The following is a 21,379-nucleotide window of genomic DNA, read 5'->3' as shown; positions in this document are numbered from 1 at the left end:
TATTTCACCAGTCCAAGATTAGATTAATGTATGATGCGGTCATAGAGCATCTTCATCACTCTTCATCATTTCTTAGTACTGTTTTTGGAGGACTGTTGTAAAGCCTGGTTTGGAGTGCTGACAGCTGTCTTACTCTCTTATGTGTTCTCCATAGGTAAAGCTCACATAAATATCTAAATTCTTGGGTTAGACTCATCACCAGTCCGATTTTAAGAGTCTTGACGACATAACACAAACAAGTAAGTAGCAAATATTATTTGGGACGTTCCCATTAAAACAGTCCAGTGAAGTCCAGTGATGTTGGAGACTTGCCCAGTACACATATCCCACTGTGTTCAAGTATGTGTATTTGGAATATTATCCATGAATGAACAATATCCTATGTTGACAGTTGGCAGGAAACAGGGTGTAGCGTATTGGGTATTGGGTACAGGGTACATCCATACATGCCTACAGACAGGCTGCAGTATTTAGCATTTACAAAAAAAAACCAAAAAAAAAAAAAAAAACGTTCTAATCAAATTAGACAAATTATCTACAGAAGGGAACACGGGTTTGTGAGTGTATGCGCGCATGCGTCCCATGCCATATTTTTTGTTTTACTATAAAAGCATATTTGCCGCATTTACCGCAAATAACTTGTTTCCTTATTTGCTCCCGTTGAAAGGACTGATGAAGATTGTGCACGGAGATCATGTAGCGTCCACCGTTAAAGCAGGGTGTGGCGAAGGCGCGTGCACCAGCCCGGATCTGCAGGACAGTAGGCCTACGGTTACTATTACACGCGCACGAGACTGGAACTCGTCTCCCGTAACAACCTGATCTCTCCCAGTCGCGCGCAGCTGCTGCTTAAGATCTTGAGCTCGGCACAACGTTTAAAAGTAATAAAAGAAGACAGACCTGAGGTCCAGGTAAAAAAAAAAAAGCCGCGATCGGATTCCTCGTGACCCCTTTTGACGTCTTCGTGTACGGACGGCGCTCGCCCAAGCGCTTAATTCAACAAATCCACGGATCGTGATCCGTCAGAAACGAAATGCGGGTTAGTTCAATTTGTAGTGCGCGATCATCGTGTGATCAAAGCCCGGAACCTCGGCCCAACATGCGGCTTAAATTAGACGAACACCATCATGTCGGCGCGCGGAGACGTTATTTGGAATGTCTTACCAGAAGAGTGAATTCCTGCGCGCACATGGATCCAATAAAGTCACATGCCAGGCGCGCGGCTTTAATGGCCTGACACTGCCGACTCCCAGAAAGTTCTCATGCTGTCACCCACAAAACGGTGTTATTTTTTTTTCTTTTCAACCCCCTAAACACACACGCAATGTCACACATAATGCCCTTGTTAGGCCGCGTGACTCAGAGGTCGCGTGCAGGGGAATGCCTGGTGTTGAGGTGTGGTAGAAGGCCGTGGCTGTGTTTCTGTGTGCACGTGTGGAGGTCTCTGTGGACCGCTTCCATGTGGTCTGCAAGGATTTCTTATGCTCTCAGAATTGCTTGGTGTTTAGAGCTAAACTCATTTCAGGGTTTCAGGTTGCTTCTGGTAGCCAGACACATTCTTGTTTGTTTGAGAATGTGTTTGTGAGTAAAGATATGAGAGAGTTGTAGTGTGTGTGTGTGTGTATGTGTGTGTGTGTGTGTGCGCACCTACCTTTCTGTCCCCACATCTGTCAAGCACGTGCATCTTTCAAAACGTTCAAACACCACATTATGCCACTCACATCCAAACTGGAACTTCAGCAACACATGCTGCGACGTTCTGAACAGTCACCCGCTGACAGTGTCCAGCTGAAAAGACTTATGGGAAATATATTTTTGGCCCAGACTTGGAATGTCGGGTTAAAATAAAAGGAATGAAATGGGAATGGGCTGAAGTTTCCGTATCTGCATCCTATCATAAGACCATTATCTGATCAAGCCATGTGTTACATGAATGTGTCCACTCGCACCACACAAACATATCTAATATTACACACGTTCACAAGCCAAATCCCTGCATTCCGCAATGCATCTGATTTCACAGCTGAGTTGACTTTGTGGAGTCTCAAGAGAGTGGAGAACGTGGCACTTTTTTAAACACCGGGTTTACACTTTTATCACAACAGGCGTAAGAATCCAAAAAGCAGGAGGGGCTGGGGGGGAGCGGGACGACCCGTTTCCTGATACCTCTGCTTCTGATGCTCTGCAATTAGCCCAGTCCCAGTAGAGAGGACTTCTGAGAGACCGTGCGTGCCAGGGTCTGTATGCATCTGTGTGTACATTACATGCATGCGTGTGTGTGTGTGTGTGTGTGTGTGTGTGTGTGTGTGTGTGTGTGTGTGTGTGTGTGTGTGTGTGAGAGAGAAAGGAAGACAGAAGAAGGGATCTACTGCTGCTGAATATTTGATCATTCTTACAAAAGTAGTACACACATCCACACACACACACACACACACACACACACACACACACACACACACACACACAGAGGTATACATGTCTAAGTACTATTGTTATTTTTTGTTGATCTATTTTTTCCTTGCAATGATGAATTCTGAAAGACCAGTTTTTTCTCTTTATGTTTCTTATAAAAAATTATATTGTGGAATGAGTATTTATAAAAATACATTATAATCTTACTGAAAATGGAACTTCCTAATTCTTAACCTTTACAAGTGGTGATGTGGTACCTTGTTCCCGACAGCACCGTGGAACCCAGATCTTCAGCGATGACCTCCGGCACGCGCTGTTAGCAGCGTAGGATCTGAGATTTAGGCCTTCCTGCTCCATGAAGTTCAGGGAGGAGACAACCCCAGCTACACCGTAAACCCCCTCTGACAACTTCAAACAGAGCGCGCCTCACATAAGTATTTGCAGAACAAGGTAATTTATGCGTAAAGTGACTTTTGTCATGTTTCGTTGTGAAATCAAAGTCAGACTTTTACAACCCGCACTGTGAAAAGAACCAGAGGAGAACCATGAGGGAGGGACTTTCACTCATTCTCTCTCTCTCTCTCTCTCTCTCTCGCTCTCTTCCCGTAGGCAGAGGGGTTAATCTAAGGCATAAAGGTTACGATGTATGTCTTGTGAGTAATGACGGGATGATGTGTGTGGAGATGGCGTGACAGTGTGCAGTCGTTAACCTCTGCTCGCTGAGCGCACACGCATGCACACACACACACACACACACACACACACACACACACACACACACACACACACACATTCCCCCCACTCATACACACATGCATGCACACATACACCCCCCCACACACACATACTCCCCCCCCCTTCACACACACACACACACACACACACACACACACACACGCTCACTGCTGTGTTGCGGAAGGTGCTCGTCTCTTGTGACAGAGCTTTGGGGTTCAGTCCATGCGTGTGATTTACAGCTCCCGATGTGACCGGCACACTGCCCAGTCTAACACATACCATCAGCATCTGCTGCTCTCCCTCCGCCCCAGAAGAACCTCGTCTCAAGCACCTGCGCCAGGGACGGCGAAGGCCGCAGTTCCCCGATGCCATACGAGGGAGACTCTCCTTTGAACTCATTGGACTCATTCAAAACTAATTTATCTGCCTGGCTTGTAACGGTCAGGTCACATTCAACAAATAAGGGGGACAAACGGTTAAAGGTCAAGCTGACCTGTTCAGTCAATAAGATTCAAACATGGGGTTCCATTTCTGTGGCTGTGGGGGGATCTGTGAGATCCACACCAGCGTGGCACTCTGGGTGCTAAATGATCCAGGGGACCACATAGCCACATAGCCACCACACACACCGAGCGCCTGCAGTCTGAGGCCACGCGTGCTCAAAAGATGAACGTGGCCAGAGTATAAAGTGAGTGCAGCCTGAAATCCAAAGCACATGTGTGCAAATGCTTAATACTATGTTGCAAGAATGTGTGTGTGTGTGAGTGGGAGAGAGAGAGAGAGAAAACGGAGAGAGAAACACGATAAAAAGGCAAACAAATAAGGAGAGTGGGATGTGTGTGAAGGCCTGTGAAGTGCTGCCCCGTTAGCCCCTGTCATGACCCTGTGACTGTTTGTTGACACTTTCTCGACAGAGGCCCTTGAATAAAAAGGGGAGAATGAGAAAAAGAAGGAGGCAAGGAGAGAAAAAAGAGAGAGAATGCTCTTTTGATGGATGAAGGGGTCTCCTGTTACATTCAGAGGGGGGTACAGCTGTGACAAGCTGCTAAGTGTGACTGAGCAAGAGGAATAACGTCTGAGAGCTAGCAGAGCAGATGACCCCACCTCCTTCGCCCCGCCTCCCTCACCCCGCCTCCCTAGCCCCGCCTCCACTAACTCGCCTCCCCGTGTCCCGCATGTCCTGCACAGGAGAGGAGAAGGGAATCCAGCTCACCAAGAAACAATTTCACCTTGAAGAAATAAAAAAGTAATAATTCTGTGATGTGTCCTGCTGGGACGAGCTGACGGACTCTTGTGTGTTTGCGTGTCCCCTGCATGTTTATGGACAGTGTGAAGTGAGAAAGTGGACATATTAGAGAATGGCATCTGGGATCAGGAATGACACTTACTGACTGTGTGAAAGTAATGACGGTCCTCAGCTGGGGCCTGACATGGCTCACCACCTTGACGTGCTAGAGACGTCCGAGGGAAACTATCACTTCATCAGCATTTCGGTTAGGTACGAAATATGATTATTTGGCCATAAATAATTTTTTAAAGCCATATTCTGTATTCTATATACTCCCATAGCCACACACACACACACACACACACACACACACACACACTTTATTTCCTTAAAATGTTTATTATTTGTACCTTATGTGAGTAATTTCATCTGATGACATTTAGTATTTTTCCCTTCCTTCAGTAACTCGTCTTTGATAACTAATTCCTAGTTTATGAATGTATGGCTATGTCAGTGAGGGTCGACCTGCAGGGGTCCTATGAAACACATTGCCCCTAACCTCTGTGAAATGGCTCTACAACCCTATGTAGATATGCCACACCTGTTCACTTTAGCACTGTAAGATAACGCTATAAACGCTTGGTAGAATACAGAGGTGCTTCCCAACGCAGCGTCTGTCTGTCCAACACCAGCGTTCGTGAGGTCCTCCTCTGTCCAATGCCAGCGTTCGTGAGGTCCTCCTCTGTCCAACGCCAGCGTTCGTGAGGTCCTCCTCTGTCCAACGCCAGCGTTCGTGAGGTCCTCCTCTTATTGACTTCAGCAAACCGTTTGCTAGTTGGCAATATCAGTCGTGCTAATGTGGAGCGTGCCATGTCGGCTGACGGAGAGAGCTATTGAGTCCGGCGCAGCCGTTATTGCTGGAGTATAACAAATTGCAGTGTTTTACATATCATTAATAAAAAACAAATCTACCACTCTGTGGTGTTTTTAACAATTATTTATTTAACATGAACATTTGCGTTATCCAGCATACGCGGATGTACTGTCAGGCAAAGAGTGTTAATGTAGGCCTAATTTGCCTTAGTAACACTCCTAGGTCCTTTTTGCAGGATTGCACACACACACACACACACACACACACACACACACACACACACACACACACACACACACACACACACACACACACATATATGCTGTCAGGACATCTCCTTTCAGGATGCACTATTGTTAAGTGGCCCGGTCCATCATGTGTGCGGGTCACAGAATGATTCCCCTTCCTGTGCTCCACACTTCACACTTGCTTTTTTTCTGCAGGTTAGAATCCGAAACCTACGGCAACAACACCCACACTTCTCACACACACAACCTTTATCCCCGCCAGTGAAATCTCCGACTCGCAACACTCCCCCCTCCCTCCGAGTGTGAAAGGGACCAGTAACACATGGCCCCGGCCCCGCGAGAGGAAACGCGTTAGCATCCCGCGCTCGGACGTGTCCGCAGAGCTACGTGCCGTTTCAGGGGTGACGTCCCATTTTTTTCCTCCTCACTTTCCTTTGTTGTTTACGTTTCCCTCCCGGCGCTCCGGCTGGGCGAGGAGGAGAGGCAGGGCCTGGCGGAGGCCCGGGTTCGGAGCGAGGCAGGAGCCCGCCGGCCCAGCTGCCCCTTGCCCTCTGCCGGCCTGGGAGAGGACGGCGGCTGACGTCACGGCCGCAGCGGAGACCGCGCCATTGTGAGGACGCCGTCCACCGCAGGACCTGGGAGGGGCGGGCACACACCGCCGGGGTCAGGCGGGATTTGTCACCATGTGCTCTGTTTTCTTTTCCTCTTTTGAAGCTCTAAATTTAGGCGTCTGGCCGCAGGAGTCGGGCACAGTACTGAAAGCCGGTCAGACTGTGTTAATGAATTATTTACATGCATAGCCACCTCCACATTCAACTGTAATTACACTGATCTAACTCCATGTGTTTTTCCACCTTGCTTACATTTAAAGAGACACACAGGTATAAAAAACATTTTGGCCATATGTAAAGGATTTTCACTGATTTGAGACCAGGCATGCAATTCACGCATGTTTGATTCTCCGCTGATATGCATGGAGGGGTCTGTCTGTCTGAATGTGTCTCACATTCTCTCACTGTCGGTCTCTCTGTCTCTTTCTCTCTGGGTGAATAAGAACAAACAGTAAAAATGCTCTGCAACTTGTATATTCCTCCGTTATTAATGTGATTTAATTTAATTTGGAAAACATCTCCAGCAAGTTTCCTGCTGAAGTCTTTGAAGTGACAATACTAAATAATAAAAACCAATTAAATATGAATCACAGAAGCAGTGTCGGCATTCATGTGATTCCTGTTTGATTTTTAGGGCATATTTGATCACTTCTTAGTGACTCCTTAAACCTCATCTGTCCTGCTTCAGCTCAAAAGAGTCTCTCTCTCTCTTTCTCTCTCTCTTTCTTTCTTCTCTTTCTTCTGCTCTCTTGCTCCCCCTCTCTCCCTCTTTTTTTTACCTCTCCCCCAATCTGTCTTCTATACTTGCTCCTTCTCTCTCCCCCTCTCCCCTTCTCAATCTCTCCCCTTCTCCCTCTGCTTTGCATCTCTCCCTCTCTCCTCCCCTTTCCATCTCTCCCTAGCTCTCCCTCCCTCTCCTTCTCTTTCTCTCAGTCTCTTGCACTCTGTCACTTGTATTGTTGTTGTTATCCACCAATCGCCCACGTCTACTTCCCCAACCATCTAATGCATGCAGTAAATTATTCAGACCAAATTAATTTTACAGCACCTTGTTTCCACTAAGCATGCCAACATCTGTTGTCAAGTCACAAGTTTACATTGTTGGTCATTACTTTCCACAATGAGCAAAATGTTTTATTAACCTCCCGAGGGAGGGTCTTTGGGATCAGGCCGAATCATCCCTACTTAGCGAACCTTCCCTGAACTCCAGTAATCAAAGCCTGCTTGCCGGTTGGACGGTGGTGGGCTCTCTGCTCCTCCCTGGAGCCTGCTGCCACGCAAATGCCACTGAGCTATTGGACGGCACAGTCCTGTCAGGAAACGACGGACTGGGACTGAGCAGAGAACCTCTTTTGAAGTGACGTAGTGCTTTGCTGTTTTCTACTTAGGGCAGTACAAATCTCCATGCTATTGTTTCTCTAATAATAGTAATTGCCTCTGTGGAAACATCTTGCTGAGTTTTTAAAACGCATGGATGTTGCCAATGGAGCAGTGAATCATCTCAAGCCAACCTCTCCTTCTACCTTGAAGGGTTACCACTCAGTTCACATGTCAGGACTATTCTATACAATCATTGTTCTAATCAGTTTTTGTTTTATCTTTTGAGGTTTTGATTATCAGCAGTTGGAGAGTAACAGTAAGCAGGGCGGTGGAGTGTAAATCAGACGTCTGTAGTTCAACAGCTCCAGTCAGCCAGCCGGCGTCACTAATGTAGCGGGGATATGCACGCGCACGCCGGGGGCTTCCAGGAGAGCAGAGCCCAGGAAGCGCTCGGAGGATCCGGCTCCTCTCCGGCCCCAGTGCCGCTCACAGCTTCATTGTCTCGTGCTGCCCTCAGCATTAATGCTAACAATGGATTCAAGGCTGAATGTGTTGCTCGAAGCTATTTGTGCAACTGGAGCCAGTTTGGCCTTACAGGCTGTACTTCAGAATAAACATAAAAGCACCATCGAAACGCCACCCGCTGTCTGCAGTGTAGCGGTATTCCTCCCTCAAGTGCGCACGCGAACACGCTTACGTAGAAGAGATGTTAGCATTTAGTTAGCATTTACCTTTCATGCAGTGCTAGTTATACTCCACATAATGTGTGCAGGGTTAGGAATGTGGTCACTTACTAAATGGTTCTCTATTGGACCGTCTGTTGAGCACTCTAGTGGTCATGACTCAAGCATCCAGTCCATTCAAGTCCTTCATCAGGGAACTCAGACAAGAACAGAATGAAGCTAGACTTAAAGGTAGACTTAATCTCCTGGTTTACGTTGCTGTTGGATCAGAACTCAAGGGCTAATACTAACGATGGCAGTGTTTTTGTCATTTATAATTAGAATTACAGCTTTACATGTAGTGCTGGATGTCCCCATCAGTAGGTAGTCCCCCTTTCTCTCCCTCTCTCCCTCTCCCTCTTTCTTTCTCTCTCTCTCTCTCTCTCTCTCTCTCTCTCTCTCTCTCTCCCCCCTCTCGTTAGTGAGTCATGTGATCAGATCTGTCCGGAGTCTGGGTGTGTGCCAGGGACAGATGTGCTCAGTCAAATGACTAATTGAAAACCTAAAGGAAAACCAGCAGCTTGGCTATTCGGCGTGCATAATGAAAGAGCTGGACTGATAAAAAGCAAACGACAACACTAATGTGTGTGCAAACACACACACACACACACACACACACACACACACACACACACACACACACACACCCTCCCCTCTCATCAGCCGCACCATTAACAATCACGGGTGAAGATGAAAACAGCGCTCGGTTTATTCAGTAAATGAAAGCATATAACTAGATACCATCCCAGGAGTGCATTTCCAATTTTAATAATACATCAATGAGCCATAGCCCCAACTCACACATGCTTAACACGCGAGCCAAACACGCACACACACACACACACACACACACACACACACACACACACACACACACACACACACACAGAAGCAGTGCTTACAGCTTAGCTGTTCAGCAGACAACTCCCAGTGCTAGGGATTTAGCAGATGTGAAAAGGTACACAACATGATTGCTATTAGCTAAATTAAAAGAGCCTTTAGCAGTAGAGTCCCTACGCTTGACACCTTAAGACTACAAACTGATATTTTCCATTTCGGTTCATAATTCTTTATGTTGTTCCCTATTTTCTAACGGTCTCCGATACGCCTCTTTCTTTATGGGGAATTATGGCAGCCCGCACTTGCCTCAGATTATGGGCATGAATAATAAAATACCATCTAATTAAAAACTGTAGTTAAATATGCAAAATTCTAATGATAATGAGATTGTGCAATACCTCGGAGTAAAGCACTTTATGAATTAGTCAGAGGAGAGAGAGAGGTGGCATGACCTGAGAAGAGTGTAGCACCATTCCACCATTTTGTGTGTGTGTGTGTGTGTGTGTGTGTGTGTGTGTGTGCGTGTGTGTGTGTGCGTGTGTGTGTGTGTGTGTGTGTATCTACTAACCACCCATATGTGTCATTGTCTCTTGTAATTCAGTCAGTAAGATGTAGCTTGTGAATTTGATCCAAGTCTCAATACTAGTTTTGTTGTTATGTTGTTTTTTATGATAAGCACAAGAAGGTCTTGTCCAATGACAGCACGGGATTCTTCTAAACCACACCCCCTGACCTCTGACCTTCCTCAGTGTGTTGTCCATAAAGACATGCTACAACTGTGTTGACTGAGTGTAAGGATGCATTAGTCTCTAGTTTGTGAACCCTGTCATGAAAGCCACGTTTAGTCAAATCTCGAACGGGCTGGTAAACACACTTGTACGTTTCCCGAGTGAAACATGGGGAAAGCACGTTGGGCTCAACAGCTCTCGTCCGTACACGTTAGCGTCATCATCAGAGCCACAGGAGGCTCTAACGTACTAGACGGCGTTGGTCTGTTCTCCTGCATAAACCCAGAGGCCTGGAGGACATGCCAGTGAACGATATCACCCTGTCCCGTTTACGAGACGGGGGAGGGGGGCTCGCCATTAAACCAGATCCAATAATAACGCTCTGTTTAATAAATCCGAGCTGGCACGGGTGGGATGAGAGCGGCAGTTAACGTGGATGGAAGTAATGCTTTACTCAGATTGAGAGACTCACGCTGCACACTGTCACACATGATGGCGCCCTTCCGCCCGCCGGCCTACATAACTCACGCACGGAGCCGAGGTGTGCCGCGAGGTGTTTATTAACATTTTAACAAGAGCCCCGCCATGACGGGTTCATCGGCCGTTGAAAGCGATAGGACTGATCCGGGATCAGCAGGAGGGGGATCGTCTCGCTGGCCCACTCTGATAGGCTCGATAGGCTCGACTGACCTGAGATCAGCATCAGCAAGGAGCATATGTTCCTCGCAGACGGCGCTGCCACCGACCTTCCAACACCCAGGGCCGCTGGTGACGCCCGATGACTTTCCTCCGAGTTTTTATGTGCAAATAAATAGCAGCATGCCGAGCTATCCATCACACGTTATTATCATGATTGTTTTTATGTCTAAACTATAAGCAAATGCTTGATTATGAAGTGCAGAGGATAAATCTGAGGTGGCACTTGGGAGGAAACGTCCATGCCAACAAAGCCGTCATTTAGATTAACGAAGCAGCAGACCAACTCTCTCTCTCTCTCTCTCTCTCTCTCTCTCTCTCTCTTTTACCGCATGTTCTCAGAGTTTGATGGCCGTGACGACCTCCTTGCAGTCTTGTGAACTTTTAAACTTTTAACACATATCCCACGCAGGCTCCAGTCAACTCCAGACACCTGACCTTCAGTTCTACTATTAAAGAAATCTGCCATTATTTCTCACACTGGTCCCGTTGTCACAACGATCTATAACCTCACGCACACGCCTGCTCTCTTAATACCTTGGAATATGCTCTGCGGTAATATAGGGCCAAGGTCATCTGGCGAGAAAAGGCATTTCCAGTGTAACAGCAGGAGTAAACCCTGATTATTAGCCTGTAATTACAGGTTTTTTACACCGTAGACCAGCAGGACTATTGTGTCGCACATTAATTAGTTTCTGTGATGTTTTAATACACAAATGTAGAAACACTGCTGTGTGACACTGCGCTGAGCTCATGTTGCCTGGGAGATCGTGATGATGCAATTAGGCTGATCAAAGACTAAGGAAATGTGATGCATTTACAGCTCAAAGTTTACAAGTTATGATGTCAAACTGGCGTTCAGAACACAGCTGAGAGAAATGGTGTCCTTCTGTTTGAAAGTGCTTTCTCTCTCACACACACAAACAATGATCACATGCACACAATGCTCTTTTCTCTCTCTCTCTCTATCTCTCTCTCAACACACACACACACACACACACACACACACACACACACACACACACACACAGTTCTCTCAGAGACAGGAAGGAGAACGTACCAGTATAGAATCAACCATTTTCACCTGACCTCTCTACACTCTCTGTACCATGCAGATGCTCAGAGGAACAGAGAGAGAGAGAGAGAGAGAGAGAGAGAGATGGAGGTAATAATGGTAATTGGAGTTTTGTTATTATTATTACAGTTGTCATTGTTGTTATGGTTGTCATTGTTGTTGGTATGTAATATGTAATAATGTAACAGGACTACCTGCTGGTTGTCATTGGTGTTGGTATGTAATATGTAATAAATTATTATACTAATAAAGTAACAGAACTACCTGCTGGTTGTCATTGGTGTTGGTATGTAATATGTAATAATGTAACAGGACTACCTGGTGGTTGTCATTGTTGTTGGTATGTAATATGTAATAATGTAACAGGACTACCTGGTGGTTGTCATTGTGGTGGTATGTAATATGTAATAAATTATTATACTAATAAAGTAACAGAACTACCTGCTGGTTGTCATTGTTGTTGGTATGTAATATGTAATAAAGTAACAGAACTACCTGCTGGTTGTCATTGGTGTTGGTATGTAATATGTAATAATGCAACAGGACTACCTGCTGGCTGATGCTGACGTGAGTCATTTTCCTTTTGGTTCTATGTTCTTAATTTCTTCATCAAAGCTTTGCCAATACAAGTATGAATATCTGTAATGCCAATAAAATACAGTTGGATTAAATTGATTTGAGAGATAGGCAAGGGAGGCAGAGAGGGAGTGAGAGAGAGAGGAAGAGAGAGAGAGGGAGAGAGAGAGAGAGAGGATGAGAGAGAGGGAGAGAGAGGGGTAGGATGAGGGAGAGAGGAAGTTTGAGGGAGAGGGAGGAAGAGAGAGAATGAGGGAGATGGAGAGAGGGAGAGAGGGAGAGGGTGAGAGAGAGAAGAGAGGGAGTGAGAGAGAAGAGATGGAGTGAGAGAAAGCATGATTGAGAAATAGAGAGAGTGATTAAGAGTGGCTGCTTTTAGGTAAATAACAGCCGAGTCTTTTGCTGAGCGTGATTTACTTTTCTTGTCGGAATGAAATGTTTTTTTGTTCATTTGTTTTTTTGTTTTTTTCTTGGTTTGGAGAGAATTGCCCACAGCAGTAATGAAATCCCCCCCTCTCTGCCGAGCTGCACAGCTTTTAACAAGCTGATAAATCTCACAGGAACTCTAATGCATATATTCTAATAACAGCCCAATGAATAGTAAACACAGAAAGTTTCGAAAGAGACTCATATTTCTCGCTTTTAGCAGTAACAGTAGTTCACTGCTTGCTGGCAAGAATAATGCCAGTTATCTAGACATGTGCATTTTTATGGCAATAATTTCTGCTAATGTACATTTGCATGTCTGAGAGGAAGTTAGACTCCAGGAACACATTGCAGCTGTTTAGATCCTTTACTTTCTTCGCTTTACTGGGGAAAGTGCGGCCATACTGTCAGCTGACACCATCTCTCATTCTTCTAAAAAACCTAAATCCATCTTAACTAAGCCTTCTATACACATGCTGATGGTCATACGTGTTAACAGTTATAGTAACTGCATATTAGCAGTCCTACATGTTAAATGGAACAATTTGATATTAAAGGTATCGTAATTTTTTTTGCTTACTTTATTTTTTATAACACCATTTGTATACTCTTCAAAAACAGCACTGACGGTAGACAGACAGGCAGAGTGTGTGGAAACTGCTATGTATGTGTGTGTGTGTGTGTGTGTGTGTGTGTGTGTGTGTGTGTGTGTGTGGAAACTGCTATGTATGTGTGTGTGTGTGTGTGTGTGTGTGTGTGTGTGTGTGTGTGTGTGTGGAAACTGCTATGTATGTGTGTGTGTGTGTGTGTGTGTGTGTGTGTGTGTGTGTGTTTGTGTGTGTGGGAGAGACTGAGTGAAGCCCACTACAATATATGTAAATAATGATCAGCATTGTTACAACCAGACAGGGTATTAGCTGACGTCATGGCTCAACAGTGCCTGCGTTCCAGGCAGTTCCAAAAGTGTTACCTTGTAGCCCCACAGGGTGTTGCTATGTGACATCCCAAAAAATAACAACGTCAACAACCACAATGACGGGATAAAGAAGGAAATATAACCAGTTATACCCTGGTGTTGTTTGGTTTCAAAGACGTACATCTGGATCGGTATTCTTTTCTTTTCTCTTCCTCTTTCCCCCCCTTCAGTGTGTCACATAAATAGAATCATTCCTTGCCATATTTAAGTTAATATAGCGTTGAGTAAACAATGGCCATACCCCTGCCTGGAATTAGCGTGTGTTTGTGTGTGTGTGTGTGTGTGTGTGTGTGTGTGTGTGTGTGTGTGTGTGTGTGTGTGTGTGTGTGTGTGTGTGTAGGGGAGCGGGGAGGGTGTGAGGGCAGCAATGATAATGATAGCCTTTTAATGGATCCAATTATGAGAAAAATATTCTGCTCTGGCATGATCCCTGTTTGTTCTCTCTCTCTCTCTCTCTCTCTCTCTCTCATCCTCTCTCTCTCTCTCTCTCTCTCTCTCTCTCTCTCTCTCTCTGTGCTTCTCACTGACAGACAGACAGGCCTGGGGCAGGTACCCTGTTCAGCTGCTAATGCTGAGAAGGTCAGCAGACTGATCTTTTCAGCTCAGAAACACTTTTCAGATTTCTTAATTAGGCCAAAAGGTGTGTAAGAAACCTGAGTGTGAAAGCTGCTCAGAGGGACATGACAACTCAGGCATGTATGTTCGCCTTTGCTCTCTTTGTCTCTCATAATTCTCTGGTCAAGCTCAACATTGTTTCAAAGAAAAATAAATAATAAGTAACAAAAGATTTAGGTCATTCACCACTCAATGGAGTCCACTTGGGTTTCAGATGTTTTTAATACTAATTAACAGTCAAACGGAATCCCTCAGTGTGTCACCCCCAACTATCTATCTATCTATCTATCTATCTATCTATCTATCTATCTATCTATCTATCTATCTATCTATCTATCTATCTATCTATCTTTCTATCTATCTATCTATCTATCTATCTATCTATCTATCTATCTATCTATCTATCTATCTATCTATCTATCTATCTATCTATCACTGGTGGAGTAAAATGGCCTTTGCTCTCACGCTGAGTTTACCACTATTTAAGAACTTGACACCACGTTACACAGGAGGAGTGGAGGGAATAGACAGGAGAAGCTGCCCATCGGGTGGCCTCGTCCAGGGCGAGGTGGCTGCCCTCCCTGTCTTCATGTCCTGACCATCGTCCCGCGCTCTCCTGCTTGCGTAATGGCGTGGGTTTAAAGGCGTCCATCTCACAGGCAGAACAAGGCACTATGAACCTCGACAGCACTGGGTTTGCTGCGTCCTCCAGAAATACGGCTGGCCCGCTGTTACGAGACGTGATGGCAGAGACTCAAACGCATGGCCCAGCATTAAAAGCATTTATCATCATCTCTCTCTCTCACCTCTGCCACGTAAGAAGAGTTCTCTTACCATCACTCATCTTTCTCTCGTTTTTTCTCTCTCTTCTCCCTCTCAAAGTCTTATCATCCTCTAGGATTTTCCTCTCATTGTTTATCATCATGATTCTCTCCTTCTCCACTCTCTCTTCCTCTCTCTATCTCTATATTCCCTCTCTCCTTTTCTCAATCTTCCTGTTTTATCAATGTATCTCTTTCTTTCTCCTCCTGCCTTTCTTATCTTCTTTTTGCGGGAAGCTCACTGCTTCTGGAAAGCTGGATACGTTCTTATTTGGGCTAGAACGATGACCTGATGCTACCTGGAGCGTTCCAGAGCTCCTGGATATGACTAGGCAGGAGGATGATCTGAGGGACGTGTGTGTGTGTGTGTGTGTGTGTGTGTGTGTGTGTGTGTGTGTGTGCATGTGCATGTGTGCGCACATGTATACATGCTTCACATGTTTGATAAGATGCTTGACTGTGTTTATTTACTCTGACGTGGTTATTACTGAATTATCTAGGCACCTCTACCAAATACACGTTAGACATTACTTAAGGTGTATAACCTGCCCTTATAAGTTTCATATCAAGTTACAATTAAACACTAAAGTAACTTTATTTACTCTTAGTGCTGTTCTTTTCCTCCTGACCCGAGGAGGACGGCCTCTCCTCCTGCGCTCGCCTCCTCTCCGCATGTCTCCTGCTTGGGGAGAGTTCCTGTCACCTTGGTTGGCTCATTAGGGCCGTGCTCCCAGGATCTCGGTATGTATGAGTTCTGTTTGTGACAACATGTGTTGTAAAGAGCACAATAGAAATCAATTTGAATGGAACCGAATGTGGTAAATAACTTAAAGCAACGCACATGTTTACGCTACGTCTTTGAGCGATTTATTTTAAGCCTGTTTTCTTTTTTTTTACGGGTTCTTCTATCCAGGATCTAATTGCTGTAAAAGATGTGTGAGGTCATCTGCTGCAGAATGACTCTCATAATCATAACCCACGACTGGCACGCTGTTGCTCCAGCAACAACCATGCTGGTTTGGACACATTTTGAAACATTTATGTTTGCCAGAATTTACATTTTCACAGGCTGTGAGAAAGAGGACATGATGGTTCTTTGCCTTCCTATCTCCTTCTCTCTCTTCCTCTCTGTCTGTTTCTCCCTCTCTCTCTCTCTCTCTCTCTCTCTCTCTCTCTCTCTCTCTCTCCCCCCCTCTCTTTTTCCCTTTCCCTCCATCTCTGTCTCACTCTGTCCATTCTAACCTGGAGACGCATCCACTCGGGGGTCTCCAGAGAGGCCTGGTCTGTAGGCCTGAACGTCTGCTCTGCCTCAGCTGAGACACATCCTTCCACGTCTGCCTTTGACTTCTCCAGGGTTCAGAGAGAAGAGTTTCATCTGGGGCTTCGTTTCACGTCCACTCCCTTTGAAAACGAACCTCTTCGATGGTTTGCACGTGCACGATTTGCTGAGGTAATGGAAGGTGGACAACCCTGGCCTTCTTGCTAGGAGGCGATCACGTCATATCTGGCCATGTGCGTATGTCAAGGCAACCGTGCCAGTCCACAACACAAGCCCATAGAGAAATGACATGACCTCACAACTCACATGTCATAGCACTAACCATGACACTCACCAAAAATAAGAAATAACTAGATTAAAAATTGTAATGGTTTGTTGTGTAACCACACGTACAGAGCTAGCGGGCTACCGTAACTCTTCCTCTTCCTGTATAACTAGTTACAAACTCACTGGTCTCTGAGGGATGATGTCAGCATTCCTTTGTTCACCAACTGGGATTAAAACCAGGACCCATCCAGCCCCTCCTACACAGTCCTGACCAATTAACTTGTCTCAGTTTGCATTTATTTTAAAAATACGATAATGTAAAAAAATTGTGATTATCCATTAATAGGTATAGGATTACGTCTATGAATTGCAGTTAGACTGGTTAAATTCTTTCATTATTATTATTAATGTTTTCCTTTACAGTAAATAATAGTGGAATCCCTGATATTATTTACTCAAAACTATTTCCTAAGTATAAAAAACATACATAATACATTTAGACAGTGCAGAATAAAGTATGAAGCCCCATGCGAAGCCCATCATATGTGTCCAGCAGCGCGGTGAATTCTCCCTGGGCATGGAGATGTTCAGGGCTGGCTGTGGCACCTCTGGTAGTGTGGTGACCATATGGAGACAGACCACTGCAGAGCAATGGCAGGAATACCTGAGTGGGTAATAAAGGGGCTGATGCCTTAGACACTGGAGACAACCTATCATATCACACACACACACACACACACACACACACACACACACACACACACACACACACGCACACACGCACACACACACACACACACACACGCACACACACGCACGCACACACACACACACACACACACACACACACACACACACACACACACACACACACACACACACACACACACACACACACACACACACACACAGACACCCCCATCCCCATTTACAGTGACCTACTTTGCTAAGCAAGGAGAGAGAGAGAGGGAGAGAGAGAGAGAGAGAGAGGGAGAGAGGGAGAGAGGGAGATAACCTTTAATTGTATGTAATCTTGAAGTGGAGGGAGTGAGAATGAGAGAAAAAAGGACATGATGGAGAATGGAGCAGTGTGAGAGCAAGGCAGACATGGAGAGGAGACGTGAGAGGAGACGCGAGAGGAGACGTGAGACGAGACACTCGCTAAAGGTCATCAGCTGGGGGCTGAGGGCACTGTCTGCTTCCGACGGAAACAAGGCAGGGGGAGCTTTGCTTTTCGAAATATATCTAATTCTGAATTCAAAACTCCTCTCTGTCTCCCTCTCTCTCTCCTCTCCTCTCTCTCCTTCTCTCTCTCTCTTTTTCTCTCCTTTTCTCTCCTTCTCTCTTGATTTTTTCTCATCCTTCAGTTCGATTTGAATAAACTATTCCTACTTGTCAAGAGAGGCAAACCTTCACTTTGATTGACATTTGTTTTCCTGAAGTGCAGTTGACCCTGAAGCAAGGAGGTGAAAGCAATGTACTGTAGTAAATACCATATTCATTGAAATACCTTATTCATTTAAATGTCATATTCATTGAAATACTCATTTACCTGTAGAGGCTCTATAAAAATGCCCTAAAAACAATAATGTATATATATATCGAATCATCGTGTGTGTGTGTGTGTATGTGTGTGTTTTACATAAGCATTAAGTTAATTCAATTAGAGATGAACAAATATGTCGATCATTTCAACAATTGTCAACACTGCTGGAGTAACAGCTCTTCGATCTATGTAGGATGTGTTGTAAGATCTCTGTAATGACCTTGACTCGTGTGAATGGCGGTACACGAATGTGTGTAGATGTGAATGTGAGTATATAGGTGAGGAAACTAGCATAGGTGTGTGTGTGTGTGTGTGTGTGTGTGTGTGTGTGTGTTTGTTTCTGTGTCTGCATGTGTGTACAGGTGTGAGTTAGCTAACCCCCTTGTGTGTGTGTTTGTGTGTTCTGTATTGGCATCAAATTTTAGTGAGTTATATATGTATGTACTGCTATATGTCTTGTGTTGTAGCTTGTGTGATAAGTCTTGGCAGCTTATAATTTGTTCTAATTTGCTGAAGCATTTGTCCTCTAATGATTTCTTTATTACAAGCACTACACAGGCGGAATGTGTGTTGAAGTAGACCCCGAGCCACTGAGAGTGCTGTTTAAACAATCATTAAGGATGTTACTTTACTGATCAGTGGAGACTTTGATTTGCAAACAGTGGCTCCAGTGTGAGGTAAACAAAGGAACAGTGTTTTTTTTTTTTTGCGGCGGAGTGTGTTAATAAATTCTTACAAATGTGTGCGTGTACATGTGTGTCCATGCACTGATACATGTGTGTATACATGTGTGTGCGTGCACATGCATGTTGGTGTGCTTGCCTGTATGTGTGTGATTTGGTGTGTGTGCATAAGTGTGTGTATCCCTGATTGTTACAGCATTGTGAGAATTGTAAGGAAAGGGAAATAGGTTTGTCCCCCTCCCAAATGCCTCCTGCAGAGTTCTAACCTCATGTACCCTCTATGGAAGAATAACAAGTCCCCAACATCTTGAGCAAACCACCACGAGAAAACTGTTCCATTCAATACGCGGATGGGCCTCATTATAGTGATATAATAACACTCCTGTGTGCCAGATACTTTTATGTACACCACAACACTGTTTATTTAATATTAGGAAGATCTCAGTATATCAGTCTGCTCCCCAAATTCTCCATATTTCATTGTAGATGGCAATCAACGTGATTCCGAGGAGCTCTTTAATACAAAATCTCACTAAATCAAAATGAAATCCTGTAATTGCTAGGCTTGTTATTGCAATGTTTGTGTGAGCCATCTCCTGTAGAATTCCCCAGTACAGCAAGGGGTGAGGGGTGACACAGATGTGTGACACAGATGTTGACTAAGCTCATACCTGAGTCACCTGAGCCCATAACATCTACATCTAGCCTCTGCACACATATAGGATCACAGAACAAAAGAATAAAAATCTAAACATTAACATTAGTAGTATAAGTAAGTTGTGCTGGCATGCAAATGTAGAGGACATCTCAGTACAGAGGACATCTTAACATAGAGGTCATCAAAAATGTGGAGGACATCTCAACATAGAGGACATCTCAACACAGAGGTAATCCAAATGTGGAGGACATCTCAACACAGCAGACATCTCATCATGGAGGACATGTCAACACAGAGGACATTACAACACACATGGTATCTCAACATGGATGACATCTCAACACAGAGGACATCAAACCAGTGGACATCAACACAGAGGACATCAAACAAGTGGACATCTCAACACAGAGGACAGCTCCGAAAACTCTCCAAAGTGCAACCTCACACAGTCACACACATTAACCTGTAGATTTGTTCCATATGACTGTGTGAAACACTTTGAATTGCCAGTGTGTATGAAATATTCTGTACATTTAACCATATAATATCCAAATACACATTTAATCTTCTTCTTCTTCTTCTTTCTGTAACGCGCTGGCGAAGGCAACGGACGAGACAGAATCCTCTTCCAGAACGTAACGTTTATTCGTCTTTCACAAAAATATCGCAGACAGCGCACATTTAACACTAAAGACATATAGCGACATGTAAGACTCAGACAACGATGAGCACAAGACACTGCGCGAACGCACATTAAATAGACAGACAACATAAACCCCACGTGATGACGAGACGAGCCACAGGTGAGACAGATAATCACAAGACACAACCGCACCCACGGAGATACACAGACGCAGACGAGTAGACGTAGACGACGAAAACACACGCCCCAAAGGGAGGGTTCGGGAACCGTAACGTGACACTTTCGGCTATTCCCATTCCCAAATACACATTTAATATACAAATGAATATACAAATAAGCATAAAATATCCAAATACATATAATATTCAAATGCATAAACATATATAAAATAAGCATATAATATATTCATATATTATCCAAATACATATAAAATACAAATAAGCATATAATATACAAATACAAATATATACAATATACAGACAGCATGTATGTCTTTGCAATTTTTTTTCATAATTCACACTCATATATAAACTCATATACTCACACTAATTTATAAACCCATATACTCACACTCATATATAAACTCATATACTCACACTCATATATAAACCCATATACTCACACTCATTTATAAACCCATATACTCACACTCATATATAAACTCATATACTCACACTCATATATAAACCCATATACTCACACTCATATAAAAACTTATATAGTACTCACACTCATATATAAACTCATATACTCACACTCATTTATAAACTCATATACTCACACTCATATATAAACTCATATACTCACACTCATATAAAACTAATAAACTCACTCTCATATAGAAACTCATACTCTCACTCATGTATAAACCCATATACTCACACTCATATAAAAACGAATATACTCACACTCATTAACTCATGTACTCAATCATAAACTCATATAATCACACTCATATATAAACTCTTACAGTTTCTAGATGAATAACAAGTTACACACCCTCCCACACACCCACACCCACCCACACCCTCCCACACACACATGCATGTTACCAAAACAAGCCCCAGTGATTTATCCCTATATGGAATATTCCACAAGTTCTGGTTAGATCACGGAATTGTGTCAAAGCAGAGTCATCGATCAGGAGTGGAGCTGTGTAGGTTCCCTTCCTCATTGGTCTAATTTAGGGACCTTGTAAGGGAAAGCACAGACACCAGCAGAGTGGGGGCTTGTGGGATAGCATATTCTCCACACTATATATGACACGTCTTATTATGGTGATGATGGCAGGGGTTGGCCTCATTGTCATGAACGGGTAACAAGGCCATCACTGTTCCTGCTCCTGAGGTCATGACTACATTTGACCTCTGTCTCATCATCGGCCTTAATGCGACACCTCT

General features: G+C 44.4%; 1 long non-coding RNA gene across 1 annotated transcript; it reads left to right on the top strand.

Moving 5' to 3' along the window:
* Nucleotides 1-2,102: 2,102 nt before the first annotated feature.
* Nucleotides 2,103-4,340, top strand: LOC143497375 (uncharacterized). The gene is made up of 3 exons (XR_013125867.1): nucleotides 2,103-2,237; nucleotides 2,684-2,862; nucleotides 4,062-4,340. It is a non-coding gene; the product is annotated as an uncharacterized LOC143497375 (long non-coding RNA).
* The last annotated feature ends 17,039 nt before the right edge of the window (nucleotides 4,341-21,379 follow it).

The sequence above is a fragment of the Brachyhypopomus gauderio genome, unplaced genomic scaffold (assembly GCF_052324685.1).
Source record: "Brachyhypopomus gauderio isolate BG-103 unplaced genomic scaffold, BGAUD_0.2 sc108, whole genome shotgun sequence".
Taxonomy (NCBI): Eukaryota; Metazoa; Chordata; class Actinopteri; order Gymnotiformes; family Hypopomidae; genus Brachyhypopomus; species Brachyhypopomus gauderio.
This window is presented reverse-complemented; position numbering and strand designations above follow the sequence as displayed.